The sequence below is a fragment of the Poecile atricapillus genome, chromosome 19 (assembly GCF_030490865.1).
Source record: "Poecile atricapillus isolate bPoeAtr1 chromosome 19, bPoeAtr1.hap1, whole genome shotgun sequence".
Taxonomy (NCBI): domain Eukaryota; kingdom Metazoa; phylum Chordata; class Aves; order Passeriformes; family Paridae; genus Poecile; species Poecile atricapillus.
In genome coordinates, this window is record NC_081267.1 from 8237928 (window position 1) to 8256460 (window position 18533).

The 18533-nt window shown below is 50.7% G+C and overlaps 1 pseudogene; it reads left to right on the top strand.

Moving 5' to 3' along the window:
• Positions 1-18533, top strand: part of LOC131586342 (uncharacterized) — a 448419-nt pseudogene that overhangs the window by 5850 nt on the left and 424036 nt on the right.

An 18533-nucleotide genomic window follows, 5' to 3' on the forward strand; every position in this document is an offset into this window, starting at 1 on the left:
GGGCTCCGAACCACGCCCAGGGACAGAGGAGGGACAGAGGAGGAGGAAGAGGAGGGACAGAGGAGGAGGAAGAGGAGGAGCAGGAGGAGGAAGAGCTGGAGCAGGCAGAGGAGGCTCCACGTGCGCTCCCCGCTCTCTGGATCTGCAGCTCCTTCGGGACCATCGCCCCCCATCCCGCAGGTGCCCGGGGAGGGGGAGCTCGCCCCAAATACCCCGGGGGTCCCTGGGTTTGGGGTTTTTGGGGGGGATGTTTGGGGATGGCAGGGCTCCAGAGCCGAGCCGCAGATGCTCCTCGGGGGGGCCCCGGGAGGTGTTTTTGGGGGGTCCCGGTGGCGGCAGAGCCCCGGCAAAGGGGCCGGGGGGATGCGGGTCCGGCATGGCCGGGAAAGGGGCTCGGGGCTCCCGGTGCCGGCAGTGGCTGCTCCCAGAATGAGCCCAGTTGCTCACCCCCGTGTGGCTCCAGTTTCCTTTGCGCCCCACGATAAGCCAAATCACTCCCAGTCATTCCCTAATAGAGTACAATTTGTCTCGATTTTATCCCATTTTTCCCCAATTTTTTCCTTTTTTCCTCCATTTCTCCCTTTTTTATCTAATTTTCCTCATTTTTTCCCATTTTTTCCCTTTTTAATCTATTTATTTTCTATTTCCTGATTTTACACTATTTTTGCTCCATTTTCTCCCAGTTTTTTTCCCCATGTTGTCTCCTATTTTCTCCATTTTCTTCCATTTTTCCCCCATGTTTTCCTCATTTTTACCGTTTTTATTCCCATTTTTCTCCCAGTTTCCCCCATTATTTTCCCCCATTTTATTCCTGGTTTTATCTCATTTTTCCACAATTTTATCCCCATTTTCTTCCATTTCTTTCTCCTATTTTTCCCAATTTTTCCTCCATTTCCATCACATTTTCCCCAATTTTTCCCTATTTTTATCCCATTTTGGCTCAATTTTCCCCCATTTTTGCTTCATTTTTCCTTCCGTTTTTCTCTCTTTTCCCCCATTTTTTTCTAGTTTTTCCCAACTTTTCCCCGTTTTTCCTCCATTTCCCCCTATCTTCCCCATTTAATTATCCCAAAAATTGAAATTTGTTGGGGGGAGATTTGAAATTTCTGGGGGGGGAAAAATATAAATTTTGGCAGGAAAAAAGGGTGCTTTGGGGCAAAACTCCATGAATTTGAATCACAGCTTTCCCATGACTTTCCATGATATTTCCATGATCTCCAGCTGGAAGAGTCGTGGGATTCATCTGAACATTCTGGAAGCTGGAAGAGGAGCAGGCCATCAACCTTCCTGAAAATCTGGAGCAGCTCATCTGCAATTCCTCCTTTCCCCACTCCCCGGATTCCCAGGTCTGGAAATTCTTCTACAACCTCCCAGGTAGGCAAGTCCCAAAATTCCATGGAAAAATGGGATAGGGGGATTTAATCCTGTTTTTTTCCTAATTTTTCCCATTTTTTTTCCCCATTTTTTCCCTGATTTTTCCTGATTTATCTAGATTATTTTCCTCTTTCTTTTCCTCACTTTGTCCCTGATTTTTCCCATTTTTTCCCTAATATTTTTTCCAATTTTTTACTCTTTTTTCCCCATTTTTTCCTTATTTTTTCTCAGTTTTTTCTTGTTTTTTTTCCCTGTTTTTTTTTTTTTTCTGATTTTTTCCCTCTTTTCTTTCACCGATTTTTTCCTTTTTTTTTCCCCAGTTTTTTCTCAAATTTTCCTGACTTTCCTTTTTTTTTACCACCTTTTTCTGATTTTTCCCTCTTCTTTTCCCAAAATTTTCTATCTTTTTCCCAGCTTTTTCTCAAATTTTTCCCTGATTTTTCTGGGTTTTCCCATTTTTCCCCTGATTTTTTCCCTGATTTTCCCCCAGTTTTTTTTCTTTTTTTTTTCTGATTTTTTTTTCTGATTTTTTTTTCTGATTTTTTTTCCCGGTTTTATTATTTTTTTCTTTTCCTGATTTTTCCCTCATTGGTCACCATTTTCTTTCGCATATTTTTCATATTTTTTTTCCTGATTTGTCCCAATTTTTCCCCATCTTTTTCCTAATTTTTCCTGATTTTTGCCTGTTCATTTCCTAAATATTTTCTGGCTTTTTCCCACTTTTTTTTCATTTTTCCAAGGTTTTTTCCCCCAGTTTCTTTTCCTCATTTTTTCCTCGTCTTACCTGTTTTTTTCCCAATTTTTTCCTCCATTTTTTTTCCTGATTTCCCCCATTTGTTCCTGATTTTTCCCTCTTCTTTTCACAATCTTTTCCTGTTTATTCCTCAATTGTTTCACAATTTTCCCCTGATTTTTCTTTGTATTTCCTAATTTTTTTACTGATTTTTCCTGATTTTTTTCCAGGTTTCTTTCCTCTCTCTTTTCTCAATTTTTCCCAATTTTTTCCCAAATTTTTTCCTGATTTTACCCTTTTCCATTCCCAAATTTTTCTGGTTTTCCCCATTTTTTTATCCTGATTTTTTCATTATTTTTTTCTGATATTTCCCAGACTTTTTTATCTTTTTCCATGATTTCCCCTGATCTTTCTTTTTTTTCACATTTTTTTCTGATTTTTTCCCAATGCTTTTCCTGATTTTTTTTGCAAGCTTTCTCAAACATTTCTGGTTTTTCCTTGATTTTTACAATTTTCTTCCCAAATTTTTCCTGATTTTTCCCGATTTTTCCCAGGGTCTTTTTGACTTTTCCTGATATTATCCCTGATTTTCCCCATTTTTTCACAATTTTTTCATGCCTATCCCATTTTTTCTGATTTTTCTCTCTTCCTTTCCCAAATTTTTTCTATCTTTTTCCCAACTCCTTCTCAAATGTCCCTAATTGCCTGATTTTTCCCCGATTTTTTCACAATTTTTTCCCTTTTTTTAAAATTTTATTTATCTTTTTTTTCCTGTTTTTCCCTGATTTTTCCAAGTTCTTTCCCAGTTTTTCCTTCTGATTTTCTCGGGCTTTTTTCCTGATTTTTTCCCCTTTTTTCCTGATTTTTCCTTCTTTTCCTATTTTTTCCTGATTTTTTCCCCTTTTTTCCTGATTTTTCCCAATTTTTTCCACTTTCTTTTCCTGATTTTTTTCCCATTTTTTCCTTGAGTTTACTCTTTGTTTTTCCCCCAAATTTTTCCTGGTTTTCCCCAATTTTTTGTCAAATGTTTCCCTGTTTTCCCCCAAATTTTTCATGATTTTTACCCCATTATTTTGATTTCACTGTGATTTCTTTTTCTGTTTTTTTCCCTGTTTTTTCCCTTTTGTTTTCCTTTAATTTATCCTGGGTTTTTTCCCCATTTTTTCCCCAATTTTCCAGTTCCCTTCATACTCCCAGTCTAATCCCAGGAACTCCTAGTTTGATCCCAGTCACTCCCAGAATGAGGCCAGTGGCCCCCAGTTGCTCCCTGTCAGTTCCAGTATGACCCCAGTAGCCTCCAGTGTGATCCCTGGGACTCCCTGTCTCTCCCAGTATATCCCAGTCAGCTCCAGCACGCTCCCAGTCATTCCCAGCTCCTCCCAGTTCCTCTCAGCATGATCCCAGTTACTCACAGCCACTCCCAGTCAATCCCAGTATGATTCCAGTCACCCTCAGTGGGATCCCAGTCTCAGCCAGCAGGGACCCAGCTGCTCCCACTGTGATCCCAGTATGATCCCAGTTGAGTACGATCCCAGAATAGTTGCAATTCTTCCCAGTTCCTCCTGGTATGATCCCAGTTGTCCCTGGAATAGTCCCAGTCCATCTCAGCATGGTCCCACTCACTCCCAGTTGCCCCCACTGTGGTTCCAGCTGTTCCCAGTGCGGTCACAGACACTCCCAGTATAACCCAGTTGCCCCAGTAAGGTTCTGGTTACCTCAGAATGATCCCATTCTTTCCCAGTTACTCCCAGTTGCTCCCAGTATGATCCCAGCTGTGGCCTCAGTCCCCTCAGCATGGTTCCAGTACCTTCCAGTTGATCCCAGCTGCTCCCAAGGTGTCCACATTTTCCTCCCTACATGGGCCCAGTAGCTCCCAGTAACCCCCAGTCAGGTTCCATTTGCTCCCACTGTAATCCCAGTGGTTCCCAGTGCTATCCCGGTAGGAGCCACTGTCACACCCGGTATGGTTTCAGTCACTTCCAGGATGATCCCAGTCACTCCCACTACAATCTCAGTCACTCCCAGTATGAGCTGTTGCACCCAGTCACTCCCAGTATGGTTCCAGTCACTCCCAGATCCTCCCAGCATGATTCCAGTCATGGCCAGAGTGACTCCCTGTCACTCCCAGGGTGGGCCCAGTTGCTCCCAGTCACCTCCAGCATGGTTCCAGTCCCAGCCAGCCCCTCCCAGTCACTCCCAATACGATTCCAGCTACTTCCAGTAGGATCCCAGTATGACCCCAGCATGGGCACAGCTGCTCCCAGGATTATCCAGTGTGGTTCCAGTTGCTCCCATTTACCTGCACTGTGGTTTCAGTCTATCCCAGTCTATCCCAGTTGCTCCCAGCCACTCCCAGTCACCTTGAGTGCAGTCCCAGTTGCTGCCAGTATGGTCCCAGTCTTGTCCAGCATGGCCCAGCTGCTCCCACTGTGATCCCAGTAGGATTCTAGTTGCCCTCAGCGTGGTTCCTGTTGCTCCCCATTCCTCCCAGTGTGATTCCAGTTGCACCCAGTTGCTCCCAGTATAGTCCCAGTCTCTCCCCAGATTATCCCAGCTGCTCGAAGCATGGTCCCAGTCATGCCCAGTTGCCCCCATTGCAGACCCAGTCACTCCCAGTTCTTCCCAGTTGTCCCCAGCATGGTTCCCATTGTTCCCAGCATGTTTTCAATCCTCCCAAATTCACAGACGCTCCCAGTATATCCCAGCTGCCCTCAGCATGCTTGTGCTCATATCCAATCGTTCCCAGTTAAGCCAGTAAGGTTCCAGTTACCCCAGTACAAACCAGTCCCTGCCAGTGCTGCCACTCCTGGGATCCCCCAGCCCTCTCTGTGTTCCCCCCTCCCGCATCTCCCCAGAGGAGCCCCAAGGGCTGGCAGTCCCCAGCCAGGGTCCCCAGCCAGCCCCAGGTTGGATCTGCAGCCCCCAATTTTCCCAGTTTCCCTCTCCTTTTCCCCGGGCCAGGTTCCCCCCGTCCCCAGTGGGTGGGAGCAGCGGAGAGCCCCGCGCTGCCCATCCCGACCTGTCCCGGCTCCATCCCCGCTCCTGCCGTGGGCTGTGAGGGGTTTGGGAACGGGGCACCGAGGGTGTCACTGCTCCTGGGGGAGGAGGAGGAGGGATGGAAGAGGAGGGATGAAGAAGGAGAGTGAGAAGGAATGGAAGTAGGAGAAGGAGGTGGAGTTAGGGAGGAGAAGGAGGAGGGATGGAAGGGGAGGAGAGGGAGGAAGATGTTGTAAATACTCCACAAACCCCTTCATTCTTGTCCCCCATGGGGATGTGTCCGCCCTTCTCAGAACACGGGCGGGAAGGGGTCTCAAAATATATCCAACATGGACCTAAGGTATTTTACACAAAGAAGGCTCAGACTTACGAGACGTGGTCCTGGGTTTATTGTATGTGGGTCGCCCGGGGCAAGAAAGAGGCTGAGATTCCTCGGGTGCTCTCTTAAACTTGGGGGAGGGGGTGGCCAGGGGATACAGGGGGGTTACAGCCAATGGGATAGGGAAAAGAAAAGGGAGGTTAGGTAGGGACTGACGTTATACAACACCAAGGGTGAGTTCTTCCCGTGGGACAGATCATAATTTTTTAAATGCACTTCAACAGGAAGAGGAGGGACAAAGGAGAATCAGGGAAAGGAGAAGGAACCAAGAGGTCAAGAACTCCCTGAATTCACAGTCCCCCACCTGTGGGATCATCACCCCCCATCCCACAGGTGCCCCGAGAGGGGGAGCTCAGCCCAGATATCCTGGGGGGTCCCTGGGTTGGGTTTTTTTGGGGGGGATATTTAAGAATTAAGGACTGCAAAGCTGAGCGGAAAATGCCCCTTGGGGCGACACTGGGGGGTCCCAGCATTCCTAAGTGGGGAGATGGAAATGAGGGGAACTTTTCAGATTCCTGGCACTCCCAGCAGCCTGGGGAGGACAGGGACTGAGCAGACAGGGGAACACCAATACAAGCATGACCCCCAGCAGCTGGGACAGGGGGGAACCCCTGAACACCAAAGGGGAGGGACCAGAGATGGGGAACTCCTGGGAGGAATTTTCAGGGCTGAATCTTGGTGTCTGGGAGGTTTTTATGGATAGCTTGGAATTTCTAGAGATGGACGTGGGCAGGAGGAACCCCCTAATCCAATGTGCTCATGAATTGTATTTTTCCCCAAACCAGGATTTCCCATTCCCAAACCTTGTCCAGATGGAGAGGAAGGCTGTGAGGAAGAGGAAGATACCCCAGGACACCCAGGCAGGTGAGGAGGAAGTCAGTGCCCCTTTCCCCCTCTCTCCTGCTCCATCTCCCAGCCCAGCCTGGCCCCCGGCTGCAGGACAACCCCGCTGCCGACGCCGTCCTGCCAGGGACGCACTGGGGGGATCTCCTTCCCCTTCCCTCTGTCACGGAGGCAAATCCCATCCTCTCCTTGTCCTTCCTCCCCCAGACAAGGAGCTGAGGATGGAGACCAGGGAGGACAAATCCCCACGGCAGAACCTCATGGAAGAGGCCGTTTTGAGCAGCTCCACAGTGCAGGAATCCAATGGGGAGGAAAAGCTTCAGAGATCCCGCAGGAGGAGGGGCTCCAAACCCATCCCAGGGTACTCTGAGGAGGAAAGACCCACCCTGTGCCGGGAAGGTGGCCAGAGATCCAGCCGGGGCTCTGAGCTGGTGGTCCATGAGCAGCTTCAGGATGGGGAGAAGCCCTACAAGTGCTTGGAGTGTGGGAAGAGCTTCAGCCAGAGCTCATTCCTGATCCGCCACCAGATGATCCACACTGGGGAATGGCCCTACGAGTGTGGGCAATGTGGGAAGGGCTTCAGCTTCAGCTCTGAGCTCATCCGTCACCAGCGCATCCACACTGGGGAGAGGCCCTACGAGTGTCCCGAGTGTGGGAAGAGGTTTCGGATCAGCTCCAATCTCCTCCAGCACCAGCGGATTCACACGGATGAGAGGCCGTTCCGCTGCCCTGACTGTGGGGAGGGCTTCAAGCAAAACTCCACCCTCATCACCCACCGGCGCATCCACACTGGGGAGAGGCCCTACGAGTGTGGGGAATGTGGGAAGAGCTTCAGCCAGAGATCCCACCTGATCATCCACCAGAGGACCCACACTGGGGAACGTCCCTATGAGTGTGGGGAGTGTGGGATGACCTTCAGCCAGAGGTCCCAGCTGACCATCCACCATCTCATCCACACTGAGGAGAGGCCCTACGAGTGTGGTGAGTGTGGGAAGAGGTTTCAGACCAGCTCCACTCTCCTCAGGCACCAGCGGATTCACACGGATGAGAGGCCGTTCCGCTGCCCTGACTGTGGGGAGGGCTTCAAGCAAAACTCCAACCTCATCAGTCACCAGCGCATCCACACTGGGGAGAGGCCCTACGAGTGTCCCCAGTGTGGGAAGAGCTTCACCCAGAGCTCTCACTTGACCAGACACCAACAGAGGCACCGGTAAGGGAAGCCCTGTGAGTGCCCCAAGTGCAGGAAGAGCTTTGTGCACTGCTCCAGCTCCATCCCCCATGGGAGGACCCACGTTGGGCAGAGCCCTGATGACCCACGTTCCCAGTGATCTGTGTTGGGAACACACTGGGCTGGAGGTCATTTTATTTTGGTTTCAGTTATCTTTTGATTCATTCTCATCCCTTTAAATCCAACAAATGGTGGTAAAAATCAACAAATTCATCAAAGGCATCTAAAACCTCACATTTTACTAGTGCTTCAAGGCAATCTTGGAGATACTTGTGAGTATTTGAGGGTTGTGGGGTTATTTGGTGGAGTTGTCTCCATTTCTTGGCACTCAAAGAGGTGAGAGGGATCGATCTGTCACCTCAAAACCACTTAATGCCACTGAAACCTTCTCAATCCCTCTCCAAAATTATTCAGTTCCACAGCCCCTCAGGGTGTGATGCCTCATGTTTTAGCTTTCATATCTTTCATATTCTGCACTGCCTAGGTTTGTAGTTTTGAACTTCACATTAAGTGTTAGTGAGCTCTCTTCACAGAGTAGGTAGACAAAACAATTCCTTTTCTAGCTTGATACCAAGGACAATTGTTACAAGTTCCAGGCCCAAAAGCATAAACAAGGGTGGACTGAAAAGAGAAAACAAGAAGGGTGGGATTTCATCATCTGAAGCTGTAACTGGACAATGAACCCAAATATGCAGATGAACCTAAACTTCTAAAAATATGGGACCTCGTGATGAGTTGTCCATTTTTATGACCATTTTTGGTCCATCTTGGGTGTAGCCCTGGCCAGGCTCTTGTACTGCCCAAGGTGTATCTGTAACGTGCTGGTCGTCAGTGAGGAGACAAAATCCATGACTCGTGCTCCAGTTGCTCATCAGACAAAACAGCCTTGTTTATTATTCAGAACTCACTTGAATACCAAATTCAAATTTCCCAGGCTAGACAGCCATTGGCTGATACTTCTCTCCCTGCCCAGCATCTTGGCCAGTGGTGTGCAGTGGTTCAGACATGAATTAGGCTCACTAAATTAAATTTGTGCTAAAATCTATGGCTAAAGAGAATTTACTGCTAAATTAGATTTGTGTTATGTCTAGATTTACCTTGTCCAGTCCTGACCAGCTCTACTGTGACCATACTGTGACAATTCACCCTTTTTGGTTAAATTAAAAAATATAAAATGCTCTCTGTTATCCTATCTGCAAGGGCCCTTTGCAGACATGATAACAGGGACAGCATGGGTTTAATTTGAATGAAGTTTTCTAGTTAACTTGACACAATTAATTCTCTTCAGCTAGCAATATGCTTTGTGTACTAAATTGAGTTTGCAACACTCCCTTCCAGGAGCTGGCAGACAGGATCACAATCCTTTAAGCTAACAAGCCACAGGTTAATTACTTATAGTTAAAAGTTACAACTTAACATTAAAAAACAAGAAAGTATTTTGAACTGAGATTATCCTGAACTCTATAAACAAGAAACAAAAACCATTCAACATTTAGAACCGTGAGAAAAACCCAACTTAGCAGAAAAACAATTTGTAAACAAACAGTTTTTAAATTAACTGTCTTTTCAAGAGTCTGATTTTCATGGTGAATAAGTTGTTCTGGTTACTCTTCTTTAATCTGCTCCATCACATCCGTAGAGGTACTGTCAGGAGGGTGTTGTTTGTGGTCTTTGGCTGTATGTTCAACTCTTTCACATCGGTTGCAGCTTGCATTATCACTTCTTTGTCCCTGAGCTGTCCCCTGTGGAATGGGCTTGTGTGGACAGTTTATTTTCCCGTGGCCTTGTTGTCCACACTTGTAGCAATGGGGTGTGAGTTTAACAGCAGCTGTAATAGAATTGGCTAGCATATCCATGTGATGAGATCCAGTCCCAACCTTAGCACATGCTGTAATCATCTCCTCCAGAGATGGATTCCCTTGAGGTAATGCAGCTATAATTTTTATATAGTCTTGGTTTGCATTATCTTGTGCCAGTTGTAGCATTAATTGACCCCTTGCTTCACTGCATATATAGCTCATGGGGGTTTTGTCTTCTACTTGAATAGCTTTGGGTTGGCACTGACAAGTTGGTAATTCTTGTTAGAGCTCACATTGCTAAGTCTTTCACTTGTGTTAGAATTGCAGAGTTCAAGCGAGCCTGGGTTTGGGGATCTTCTGATACTGCTGAATGATTTATTGTATGAACAGCCTTAGCTACTTTGCTTTCTGGGGTCCCACCACACATTCCTCCCTCTTGTTTTTCAGTAATTCCTGTTAAAGTGCCATGTGCTCTTTCCACATTGGTTTTATTGTTATTTGAGGAACGCCAGTGTGGTGTGTTACACTCCAGGGCTGCAGGAAATGTTTTGTTTTCTGTGAGATGTGTGTTGTTTTGATGCTATGAGGGATGCTCAAAACAGCAAAGGCTGACTGCCAGTGTGCAATGGCATCCCGACCCTTTTCTCTTGTGTGTTTTATAGCACATATTGCTGATGAAAAGGTATCTGTGGATAAATGTACATATTTTAAATGTCTAAATTCAGGGATGTGTGTGACATGATTTTGCCAGATTTGTAAGGCACACAGTCCACGAGGGTTTGCTCCCATCTGCAGTGGTGCAGTGTGGCCCTGGTGTCCTGATGGGACACTTGTGGTTGGGTTCTTTTTCCCCCTTGGACTGAAGATTGATGAGATAGAGGCAGTTTTCTCTTGTTTGGACTTGGTTGTTTATTCTTCTTTTATCTCCATTACATGTATACAGGGTACAAGGAGCCACAAGCAGCTATGTGCACTACGATAGAAAGGTGCAAAATTACTAACAAAGATCTTCTTCAAGGTTTTTTATATGTTCATTTACCCAATTAACAAATGCCAAGGAGATATTTTTTCTTAGTGACCCAATGACCCAACACCTGTGTGCTGCACTGCAGCATTCTCTATCCAATCACCTACTACTACCCAAAAACCTCTAGAAGAAGAAGATGAAGAAGAAAGAAGGACAAGAGACAACACCCTGAATCCTCCATCTTGTCCTCTATTTTCTAAAAAAGTTTAAACTCCAAACCTGAACTTTTTCACGCAGTGACATAAGAAATCTCTCTAATCTACACACTTACCCTCCAGGTTTTTCTATTTAACAGTTGTTTTCACAGTGTTATATGAAATTCAGAGTTTTCTTGGATGTCAGAGCCAGGCATCAGAGATAAGGGCACACTCTCAGTGCCTGTGATTACAACAGTAAACCAAGTTGAATATTGTTAAGTGTTATTCCACTGTTAAATCCTGAAGTCATTAGTTATAAGTTAGCTTAAATACTGTTAAGTGCTTTTGCTAAATTGTGATGTTTGAGGTATAAATTAAGGCATAAGTGAAGTCCTGTTAAGTTTGAGCTCTGTTAAGCTCAAATACACACACACACACCCACACACACACAAAGGGTCGGTTCTGGGTTCATTTCTGGTTGGATTGCCTGGATTTTGTTTGTTTTTGTTGTTGCTTTGTTTCCTTGCTGTGCCTGAAGTGTCCAGTCAGGAGCAGAGTGACTCTTGCCAAGGAACTTTGTGCTGCTGGTGCTTAATATTAAATCTGGTTTTTGCTGCTCCCTTGATGGGGATTTTTTAAGCGCTCTCAACCCCTCATTGGTGACAGGGTGAAGGAGCCCTGGCCCAGGCTCTGGCCCTGGGGGACATGGGGATGCTGCTGGGGGGTCCCTGTCCCCCTGTCCCATGCCCCACAGACCTTGGGATGTCCCACAGCCATTCTGTGATGTCCCAGTCTGGACTGTGATGTCCCAGCCCCTCTGAGATAACAGAACCTACTCTCTGATGTCACAGCCTTCTCTCTGACATCACAGCCTTCTCTCTGACATCACACACTCTTCTCTCTGATGTCACACAGCTGCTCTGTGATGTCACAATCTGCTGTCTGATGTCACAGAGCCGCCCTCTGGGATTGTGGTGTCTGCTCTGTGACCTCACAGCCCACTCAGTAATGTCACAGCCCACCCTGTGGTGGCTCTGTGATGTCATACAGAAACTCTGTGATGTCACAACCCACTCTGTGATGTCATGCATTCAACCTCTGATGTCATAGTCCTCTCTGTGATGTCACAGCCCACAAAGGGATATCACCCATCCCACACTGTGACATCACACCCTGATTTCTGATGTCACAGAATCCCCTCTATGATGCCATAGCTGCTCAGTGACCTCACACAACAAACTCTGTGATGTCACAGCCCCATCTGTGACCTCACACAACCCACTCTGAGCTGTCACACAGCCCCTTTCTGACATCACAGCTGCTCTGGGGCTCCAGGACACAGCCACAGAGGTGCTGCTGTGACACAGCCCCCTCTGGCACATCCCACAGCCCCTGCCAGTGCTGAGCCCCTGGGAGCTCTGTCTGGGCCTGCTCGTGTCCCTGAGCTGCCCTGGCAGGGCCCCAGCCCTGCTGGGCTGTGCTCAGGAGCTGCTCCTGGCCAGAGCTGTCTCTCTGCAGCGCTGCCCTTGCCAGGAGCTGCCTCTGGGCCAGGAGCCCGGCCCAGCTCAGCAGCACAGACACAGCACCAGCACTTTCATCACCCTCTCGGGCCTTTGGGGCTCTTTGCATCACACTCAGTCCCTCAGAGTGTGCTCCAAAAACTTCTCAAGAGCTCCAAGTCAGATGGAAACACTGAAGTTTCTTGTAGTTGAAATGAGAGACACGAGTGAGAAAGCGTCCCCAGGTTCCAGGTAGAGCAGAAGACTGGAGGCCCTGATGGCAGCTGGGGACAAGCAAGGGAAAGGTGTCTGTGGTGCTGAGCAAAGCTGGATGTGTTTCAGGAATGCCAAGGGCCAAGGGCTGAGCCCCAGCCCCTGGCAAGGCAGATGCTGTCCCTCCCTCATTGCTCAGGGCTCTTCCCGGGGCACTGGCATGTGGGGATGTGCAATGCCAAGGGCAGCACCATGGGGCGGCCCCTGCCAGGCTGCTGAGCAGGGACAAGGAGGCAATGAGGCCCCAGGGCTGCCAGGGTCACTTGTCCCCTGCTGGCCTCAGGCCCAGGGCCAGCAGCCATGGCCCAAGGGCTGCACAAGTTGCCTCTGACAGGGCCTTGCATCTGCTAAGCCCAGAGTCCTCAGCCTCTACCTGCTGCTTATGTGATGAGGCCTCCAAATCCCATCTTGGGAGATTTTTGGGTCCTCTTCAAGATCTTTGAAAATGGAAACACCGGTCAAAGTTATTTCCTCCCAAATCTTGCAGTGACAAGGTTGAATATCTTTAAAGTGAACAAGAGTTAATTTGTATTTGTTCGAAAGAGGAAATATTTTATTCAGATATTTTATGAGAGTGGCACAAATCTCCAGCTTCTTTTCCAGACAAGTTGATGCCCCATCACAAGAATGCTCCAAGAGCAGGATCTCTGTGCAACCTGACACAGTGAAAGCCCCTCCCCTCCCCAAGGATGGAATTCCTGTTGTGTGGGTTCTCTGATGTGCTGGGTGACCTCACAGTGCTCCTGGCCAGAATGTCTGCTGAGGGCCAGCCAGGCTGCTGCAGTGGCAGTGACCTCACAGCCATCACCATTGCAGCCATGTCCCCAGGGCCTGGCTCTCCCCTTTCCTCTGCCCCTGCCTTGTCTCTGCTGCCATGAAGAGCTGTTTCATTATTATCTTGTCCCCAGGGTGCTGGGGCCAATTGCTTCCCAGTCAGGCTCCTGGAGCAGCAGTGGCTTTTCAGAGCCCAGCCAGAAATGAGCCCTGAAGCAGCAGCTCTGCAGTGCTGGCCACCAGGCCGGGGTGCCAAGGGAGCCTTCTGGCCATGGCCTGGAAGCAGCTGCTGCTGCCCAGGTGCCTTTGGTGCCTCAGGCTGTCCCTGGCACAGCTCCCAGCACGGCACTCTGCACTTGTGCCCGAGCCCTTCCCTGGGTTGGGGCTGGCCTGGGGCTTTTCCTGCAGCGGGATCTGCCCTGGCCATGGCACAGGAAAGGCAGTTCCTGCTGGAGCAGGAGGCTGTGCCTGGAATGGGCTCAAACAACTCCAGCAAGGCCCTGTTTACTTCAAAATTGCTTCCTAGAGCACTCTAGTCTAATAATTGTTATAGCTCCTTTACTGTTGAGTAAATAACTCTTTTTCTTTATTTACTCTGTGGTGTAAATATATCATGTTCAGAATCAGTCACAGTTGTATTTGTATAAATAAAACTGATATTCCATTGTTAATCCTGTGGGACAAATTGAATTACGGTTCAATTCTACCTGTCCAATATTTAGACATAAACCTTTGACAAACTCAGGCTGGGATTGAATCCAGCTGCTCCCAGGTTCCTCTCTTAAAAGGAATTTAAAAGTCTAGGCATCCTGGAGGGGTTTGAGGATCCATGGTGGCTCTTGGGTGTCATTTCTCCACCTCATGACTCTGCAGGAGTTTCTCCAATAAAGAAATAAAGCTTTAGCCTGAAGCTCCCACTCTGCCCATGACAGGAAGCCCTGGGAGTGTCTGTGACATCCCGGCTCTTTGGCAGCCTGGGGACTCCTGGGATGTCACCATGGAGCCCCCGGGAGTGCCTGTGACAGAGCGGTGCCTTTGCAGCCCAAGGTCCCCTGGGATGTCACCATGGAATTGCTGTGACTGTGTCTGACCACACGGCTCTTCAGCATCCTCAGAAACCCCTGGGAGGTCTCTGTGGAGCCCCTGTCTGCCTGTGACATTCCGGCTCTTGAACAGCCTGGAGACTCTTGGAATGTCCACATGGAGTCCCTCTGAGGGCCTGTAACAAATCTGATCCTTGGCAGGCAACTATCACCAGCCCCCTGTTGCTATGGTCTGTTTCCATGGCAACCATCACAGCCCCTGTTGTTATCGTCAGTCCCTTGGCAGCTCCATGGAGACCCCATGCCAGGGGTGGTTGCCATGGACACCAGCTCAGGCCTGGAGCCAGAGTCCATTGCCATGGCAACCATTTGCAGTCCCATCCCCAGGCTCATGGGATCACAGAGCCACAGAATTGGCTGAGTTGGGAGGGACCCATGGGGATCCTCCAGTCCAACTGCTGGCCCTGCACAGGACACCCCAACAATCCCAGCCTGGGCCTGGCAGCGCTGCCCAAACGCTGCTGGAGCTCAGCCAGCCCTGGAGCTGGGAGCCTTCCCTGGGGAGCCTGTTCAGTGCCCCAGCAGCCTCGCGGGAAAAACCTTTTCCTCACATCCAGCCTAAACCTGCCCGCCTCAGCTCCAGCCGCTCCCTCCACTCCTGTCCCTGGGCACCAGAGGGAAGAGGTTCCCACAGCCCCCAGCCAGGGACCCGCTCCCAAGGCTGCTGCCCATGGCAACCAGGCCTGGCACCAGCTGGGATGCTCGGTTTCCATGGGCTGGGCTTCAGGAATGGCATTCCTGAATTCCCTGCTCCTGCTAAAACTACGCCACCTCTCGCTTCCCTCCCGTCTCCCATGGAAAACCCACAAGGCAAAGATCCCAGGCTGGGATAAGAACAATTTATTGAGAACAGCAACGGGATAAGGAACAAACAGGAATAGAAACAATTTGGATAACAGACGGGATAACACAATCTATTCACAGGGAAAATTAAAATGCCAACGACTGGCTCTTCTTGGCCACGTATCTCCTCCTGCCTGGAAAGGACACTCTTCTCCTCTGGTGAGAGAGAGGGAGTCCTTTTCCTGCCCCTGGCAATGACCTGATATGGGATTGAATATAATGACAAGGACATGGTCAGACTCTCACATTCTTTGATCTCACATCATGACATTGCCATGGGCAGGAAAAGGTACAGGTGTCTTCCCAGCATGGACCACAGGGAACATGGATCACCAGGTCTCTTCCTAACCTTGGTCCTCCAAGGCAGCATGAAGATGGAGCAGTGCACAAAGCTCTTCCTGAACTTGGGGAACTTGTAGGGCTTCCCTTACCGGTGCCTCCGTTGGTGTTGGGTCAAGCTAGATTTCCAGGTGAAGCTCTTCCCACACTGGGGACACTCATAGGGCCTCTCCCCAGTGTGGATGTGCCGGTGGGTGATGAGGGTGAAGTTGTGCTTGAAGCCCTCCCCACAGTCGGGGCAGCGGAAGGGCCTCTCATCCGTGTGAATCCGCTGGTGCAGGAGGAGATTGGAGCTACTGCGAAACCTCTTCCCACACTCAGGACACTCGTAGGGCCTCTCCCCAGTGTGGATGCGCTGGTGGATGGTCAGTTGGGACCTCTGACTGAAGGTCATCCCACATTCCTCACACTCATAGGGACATTCCCCGGTATGGGTCCTCTGGTGGATGATCAGGCTAAAGCTCTGGCTGAAGTTCTTCCCACATTCCCCACACTTGTAGGGCCTCTCCCCAGTGTGGATGCGCTGATGACTGACGAGGTGGGAGTTTTGCTTGAAGCCCTCCCCACAGTCGGGGCAGCGGAAGGGCCTCTCATCCGTGTGAATGCACTGGTGCCGCAGGAGACTGGAGCTGGTCTGAAACCTCTTCCCACACTCGGGACACTCGTAGGGCCTCTCCCCAGTGTGGATGCGCTGGTGACGGATGAGTTCGGAGCTCCATCCGAAGCCCTTCCCACATTCCCCACACTCGTAGGGCCATTCCCCAGTGTGGATCATCTGGTGGCAGATCAGGCTGTTGCTCTTGCTGAAGCTCTTCCCACACTCCAAGCACTTGTAGGGCTTCTCCCCATCCTGAAGCTGCTCATGGACCACCAGCTCAGAGCCCCGGCTGGATCTCTGGCTGCCTTCCCGGCACAGGGTGGGTCTTGCCTCCTCAGAGCACCCTGGGATGGGTTTGGAGCCCCTCCTCCTGCGGGATCTCTGGGGATTCTCCTCCCCGTTGTATTCCTGCACTGTGGAGCTGCTCAAAACAGCCTCTTCCACGAGGTTCTGCTGCAGGGATTTGTCCTCCCTGGTCTCCATCCTCAGCTCCTTGTCTGGGGGAGGAAGGACAAGGAGAGGATGGGATTTGCCTCCGTGCCAGAGGGAAGGGGAAGGAGATCCCCCCAGTGCGTCCCCGGCAGGACAGCGTCGGCAGCGGGGTTGTCCTGCAGCCGGGGGCCAGGCTGGGCTGGGGGACGGAGCAGGAGAGAGGGGGAAAGGGGCACTGACTTCCTCCTCACCTGCCTGGGTGTCCTGGGGCATCTTCCTCTTCCTTGCAGCCTCCTTCTCCATCTGGCCAAGGTTTGGGAATGAGAAATCCTTGTTTGCGGAAATATGCAATGCATGAGCACATTGGGTTAGGGTGTTCCTCCTGACCAAGTTCATCTCTAGAAGTTACCGGGCATCTGGGGCCCATAAAAACCTCCCAAACACCAAAATTCAGCCCTGAAAATGCCTCCCGGGAGTTCCCCATCTCTGTTCTCTCCCCTTTGCAGTTCAGGGATTCCCCCCTGTCCCAGCTGCTGGGGGTCATGCTTGCACTGGGGCCCCCCTGTCGGCTTGCTCCCTGCCCACCCCAGGTTGCTGGGAGTGCCAGAAATCCAAAAAGTTCCCCCCGTTTCCATCTCCTCATTTAGGGATGATGGGGCTTTTTGGATTCCTATGGTCCCTTGTCCCGTGATTCTCTGCTTTGGGGTGCAGAAGGTCCAAGGAGTCCCCCCTGCCCCTCACCAGGCTGTTGAGGGTCCCGTGATTTGTGGCGCTCCCCCTTTCTGGGCTCCCCACTTTGGGGTCTGGGGGGACACAGGGCTCTGCTCCTCCAGGCTGCCTCTGACAGCAGCCACCACCAGGACCCCCCAATGTCCCCCCAAGGGGCATTTTCTGCTCAGCTTTGGAGTTCTTCATTCTCCAAACATTCCCCCAGAAAAACCCAACCCAGGTACCCCCCCAGGATATCTGGGTCATGCTCCCCCTCCCTGGTCATTGCTGGGATGGGGGGTGATGATCCCACGGGTGGGATCCCATAGGTGAGGGGCTGTGAATTCAGGAGTGCTCGACCTCGTGTTTCCTTTTCCTTTCCATGATCCTCCTTTGTCCCTCCTCTTCTTCTTCCTCTGGCTCCTCCTCTTCCTCCTCCCTAACACCAGCTTCTTCTCCTACTTCCATTCCTTCTCACTCTCCTTCTTCATCCCTCCTCTTCCATCCCTCCTCCTCCTCCCCCAGGAACAGTGACACCCTCGGTGCCCCGTTCCCGAACCCCTCACAGCCCACGGCAGGAGCGGGGATGGAGCCGGGACAGGTCGGGATGGGCAGCGCGGGGTCTCCGCTGCTCCCACCCGCTGGGGACGGGGGGAACCCGGCCCGGGGAAAAGGAGAGGGAAACTGGGAAAATTGGGGGCTGCAGATCCAACCTGGGGCTGGCTGGGGACCCTGGCTGGGGACTGCCAGCCCTTGGGGCTCCTCTGGGGAGATGTGGGAGGGGGGAACACAGAGAGGGCTGGGGGATCCCAGGAGTGGCAGCACTGGCAGGGACTGGTTTGTACTGGGATCATCCTGGCAGTGGCTGAGATTGCACTGGCTGTGTACTGACATCATACTGGGATCATACTGGGATCATACTGGCAGTGAGCAGGAGCCTCCAGGGGGCAACTGAAACCAGGTTGTGAGGAACTGGGAATATGCCCTGCGCTCCCCAGAACCCCGGTATTGCCCCCCATATGTCCCATAAGTCTCCCCCAAACCCTCCAGGATCCCCGAGTGCCCCCTCATTGCCCGTTCGGGAGCCCCCAAAGCGTCCCTGGATCCCTGAATTCTCCCGACCCCACAGATTCCCCTTCCAGCCACTCCTGGGAATTCATCTCCCATCATCCCACACAGTTCCGCGCCCAAACCTCCTGCCGTGCTCCCCGCCCTAAAGAGCCCGGTTAGAGCTCCCCAGGTTCCCCCCAAGTGCTCCCGAGCCGTATACATTCGCCCCCAGGACCTGCAGACATGGCTCGGACGCAAAAGTTTTCTCCAAGCGCTTCCCCGCACCTCCAAACGCGCTTTCTGAGCCACTTCCGGGACTACAGCTCCCATCATGCTCCGCGGCGCCCATAGGGCGCTATTCCAGCCGGGACTGCATCTCCCGTCATGCCCCGCGCCT